Below are 5,000 nucleotides of genomic sequence, written 5' to 3' on the forward strand. Positions count from 1 at the left end.
TCAGGGGATAAATGTAAATAACAGATTAAAGCCTGACTGAAATCATCAGCTGATGTTTGTTGATCAGATGCATCATCAGCTGATGTTAAACCTTTTACAGATTTTAAAGCTTTCAGTGATGTAGAATCATTAAATTCTCATTTCTGCGCTCTGATGTCATTTTAGACAATAAAGTTAAAGTTAATCTGTAAATCATCGTGTTTCAGGTCTTTGATGATCACAGTGACGAGATCACTGTCAGCTGATCTGCTCTAATGACAACATGTGTCAATCTTAACGTCTTCACCTCGTTAATAATCACAGATCTTCAGTAACTCATGACGTGAATCATGACCTGACTGATCGACTGATGGAGGATTTTTATAACGAGCAGGGACGTAAAAACAACAGGCTGCTCCTTTAAAGACACAGACCAGAGCCTGTCTGTGTGTGTGTGTGTGTGTGTGTGTGTGTGTGTGTGTGTCAGTCCTCCATCAGACACACACACACACACACACACAGACACACACACACAGACCAGAGCCTGTCTGTGTGTGTGTGTGTGTGTGTGTGTGTGTGTGTGTGTGTGTGTGTGTGTCATTCCTCCATCAGACACACACACACACACACAGACACACACACACTGAGCTGCTGGTGACTCACTGCTGCAGGACAATAACATGCTACATGCTGCTTCTTAATGTGGTTACGCTCCTCACACACACACACACACACACACACACACACACACACTGAGGCTCTGTCCATTCAGTTGAATCTGAGTCCAGTTGTTTCTGTCATGTGAGTGTGTGTGTGAGAGCAGTCAGAACAGAACCACTCAGTCCATTTAAATGTAGCGCTGTGTGATGATGTGGAGCCGCGACAGAAACAGATTAAAGGAGCAGCACGTCTACTGAAGGACAAACACAGCTGTGATGAGACGAGGCGACTCCCGCTGCACATGTTTAATGTGAGGACATGCTGCACATGTTTAATGTGAGGACATGCTGCACTGAGAGGACAGGCTGCACTGTTAGGACATACTGCACTGTTAGGACATACTGCACTGAGAGGACAGACTGCACTATAAGACACGCTGCACTGTTAGGACATACTGCACTGTTAGGACATACTGCACTGTGAGGACAGGCTGCACTATGAGACACGCTGCACTGTTAGGACATACTGCACTGAGAGGACAGACTGCACTATGAGACACGCTGCACTGTTAGGACATACTGCACTGAGAGGACAGACTGCACTGTGAGACACGCTGCACTGTTAGGACATACTGCACTGAGAGGACAGACTGCACTATGAGACACGCTGCACTGTTAGGACATACTGCACTGTGAGGACAGGCTGCACTGTGAGGACAGGCTGAACTGTGAGGACAGGCCGCACTGTGAGGACAGGCTGCACTGTGAGGACATACTGCACTGTGAGGACAGGCTGAACTGTGAGGACAGACTGCACTGTGAGACACGCTGCACTGTTAGGACATACTGCACTGTGAGGACAGGCTGCACTGTGAGGACAGGCTGCACTGTGAGGACAGGCTGCACTGTTAGGACATACTGCACTGTGAGGACAGGTTGAACTGTGAGGACAGGCTGCACTGTGAGGACATGCTGCACTGTGAGGACAGGCTGAACTGTGAGGACAGGCCGCACTGTGAGGACAGGCTGCACTGTGAGGACAGGCTGAACTGTGAGGACATGCTGCACTGTTAGGACAGGCTGCACTGTGAGGACATGCTGCACTGTTAGGACATACTGCACTGTGAGGACATGCTGCACTGTTAGGACATACTGCACTGTGAGGACAGGCTGCACTGTGAGGACATGCTGCACTGTTAGGACATACTGCACTGTGAGGACAGGCTGCACTGTGAGGACAGGCTGAACTGTGAGGACAGGCTGCACTGTGAGGACAGGCTGAACTGTGAGGACAGGCTGAACTGTGAGGACAGGCTGCACTGTGAGGACAGGCTGCACTGTGAGGACAGGCTGCACTGTGAGGACAGGCTGCACTGTGAGGACAGGGTCCACTCTGTTTTTATGTGAGCCTGGAGCGTATACCTCCGCCAGGGCCCACCAGTCCCCTCCAACTCAGTGAGCCTGATCTGTGTCTCTGTGGTGTGATGTTCATGTTGAGCAGCTGAATGTCCTCACTGTCCGTCTGCTGTGTGGGACGATCGGCTGTGTGTGTGTGTGTGTGTGTGGGTTTACTACAACCTGTGTGTGTGTGTGTGTGTGTGTGTGTGTTTACTACAACCTGTGTGTGTGTGTGTGTGTGTGTGTGTGTGTGTGTTTACTACAACCTGTGTGTGTGTGTGTGTGTGTGTGTGTGTGTGTGTGTGTGTTTACTACAACCTGTGTGTGGTGTGTGTGTGTGTGTTTACTACAACCTGTGTGTGTGTGTGTGTGTGTGTTTACTACAACCTGTGTGTGTGTGTGTGTGTGTGTGTGTGTGTGTATGGTGTGTGTGTGTGGTGTGTGTGTGTGTGTGTGTGTGTGTGTGTGTGTGTGTGTGTGTGTTTACTACAACCTGTGTGTGTGTGTTTGTGTGTATGGTGTGTGTATGGTGTGTGTGTGTGTGGTGTGTGTGTGTGTGTCAGTGTTCAGACTGAAGTTTCTGGAAAGTGACGACAGAGTTTAACACAGAGATTCTTCTAGAAGCGGGTCGTGGACCTTCCTCCTCTGTGACCGCAGCAGCTTCCTGTCTTCATCAGTCGAGGCGCTCACACAGGAAGTCATCATCAGGGTCGTGTCGGGGTCAGGAAGCAGGAAGTGACGGCTCATAATGAGTCAGAAGAGACAGGCAGAGAGTTTAACTGACCTGAGATCAGTACAGGCTCACTGTTTACCTCACATGGAAGGAAGGAAGGAAGGAAGGAAGGAAGGAAGGAGGTAGTGATGGACAGGAGGAGGTAGTGAAGGTGTTACGCTCGACCTAGGGAGCTGAGCCTAACATAAATAGCCAACACCCAACACAAGGCGAGTTACGTGACACAACAATTTATTTACAACACGAGTAATAAGTGCAATTTATGTACAGTGAAATAGGTGCTCTATATACAACATGAACATGAAGCGTGGCTTCAGGGTGAGCTCAGGCCTAAAACAACAAACAAAACACAGATCTAAACTCCGGGTCCGAATCTATCTCAGCCCTATAACAAAGAAAAGAAACAAAAAGACAAATTGCTGAACCTAACTCCCTAACCTAACCAAAAACAGGAGAAAACTGAAGTAAAGAAAAAGGCAGCTCACCCCTCCTGCTTCCCTAACCGCAAACACTCTTGCTCTGGTTTTACCCAGAGCACACGCACTCTCACAGACACTCTCGCACTCGGGCTCACAAACACACTCTAACGATTTTCAGCACTAATGTTCACAGAACGAAGCTCTCTAAGTTTGGGTAGATGCCGGCACGATAGCGATCCACCCCGTCCTCTGGCATTGCCGGCTCTTATAGTCCCGCTTCCTGGAGCAGCCAATCCCTCTCTGCCACCGCCGGGATGCAGAACCAATGAGGTGCGGGAGCCACACGATCTTCTGGGGAGACAGGAGCTCTCACTCTGTGTACAGAAAACAAAAACAAAAACACACACACTAACGAATACCGGCGCGAGCCGTAACAGAAGGACTGAAGGAGGCAGTGAAGGACTGAAGGAGGCAGTGAAGGACTGAAGGAGGCAGTGAAGGACTGAAGGAGGCAGTGAAGGACTGAAGGAGGCAGTGAAGGACAGAAGGAGGTAGTGAAGGACTGAAGGAGGCAGTGAAGGACTGAAGGAGGCAGTGAAGGACTGAAGGAGGCAGTGAAGGACTGAAGGAGGCAGTGAAGGACAGAAGGAGGTAGTGAAGGACTGAAGGAGGCAGTGAAGGACAGAAGGAGGCAGTGAAGGACTGAAGGAGGCAGTGAAGGACAGAAGGAGGTAGTGAAGGACTGAAGGAGGCAGTGAAGGACAGAAGGAGGCAGTGAAGGACAGAAGGACGCAGTGAAGGACAGAAGGACGCAGTGAAGGACAGAAGGAGGCAGTGAAGGACAGAAGGACGCAGTGAAGGACAGAAGGAGGCAGTGAAGGACAGAAGGAGGCAGTGAAGGACAGAAGGACGCAGTGAAGGACAGAAGGAGGCAGTGAAGGACAGAAGGAGGCGGTAAAGGACAGAAGGAGGCAGTGAAGGACAGAAGGACGCAGTGAAGGACAGAAGGAGGCAGTGAAGGACAGAAGGAGGCAGTGAAGGACAGAAGGAGGCGGTAAAGGACAGAAGGAGGCAGTGAAGGACAGAAGGACGCAGTGAAGGACAGAAGGAGGCAGTGAAGGACAGAAGGAGGCGGTAAAGGACAGAAGGAGGCAGTGAAGGACTGAAGGAGGTAGTGAAGGACTGAAGGAGGTAGTGAAGGACAGAAGGACGCAGTGAAGGACAGAAGGACGCAGTGAAGGACTGAAGGAGGTAGTGAAGGACTGAAGGAGGTAGTGAAGGACAGAAGGACGCAGTGAAGGACAGAAGGACGCAGTGAAGGACAGAAGGAGGCAGTGAAGGACTGAAGGAGGTAGTGAAGGACAGAAGGACGCAGTGAAGGACAGAAGGACGCAGTGAAGGACAGAAGGAGGCAGTGAAGGACTGAAGGAGGCGGTGAAGGACAGAAGGAGGCGGTGAAGGACAGAAGGAGGCGGTAAAGGAGTTTGTTTTGTGTGACGTCCTCACTGAACTCTGGTTTACTGTTTGACTGCAGGCTGAACATTACAAGATGTAACACTGTAATAGTGTGAGTGTGTGTGTGTGTGTGTGTGCGTGTGTGCGTGTGTGTGTGTATATTAAAGCAGATACAGCTGCAGTCAGCTGAGGAGACTCAGTGTAACTTTCTTTGATTGGTAATTGGCTGCCTGAACTATTGATTATGACCAGTCATTACTAATCCCGGCTGTCAGGAGTCAGATTGAAATGATACAGGTGGTGAAGACAGGTTGTTTCCACAGATTAATGTGGTTTAACACCGTGAGCTGGGTGAAT

At 50.0% G+C, this 5,000-nt stretch overlaps 1 protein-coding gene across 1 annotated transcript in view; it reads left to right on the forward strand.

Moving 5' to 3' along the window:
* Positions 1-5,000, forward strand: part of slc9a5 (solute carrier family 9 member A5) — a 31,914-nt gene that overhangs the window by 2,798 nt on the left and 24,116 nt on the right. The window lies entirely within an intron of this gene.

Source organism: Pagrus major, chromosome 4 (assembly GCF_040436345.1).
Source record: "Pagrus major chromosome 4, Pma_NU_1.0".
NCBI lineage: Eukaryota > Metazoa > Chordata > Actinopteri > Spariformes > Sparidae > Pagrus > Pagrus major.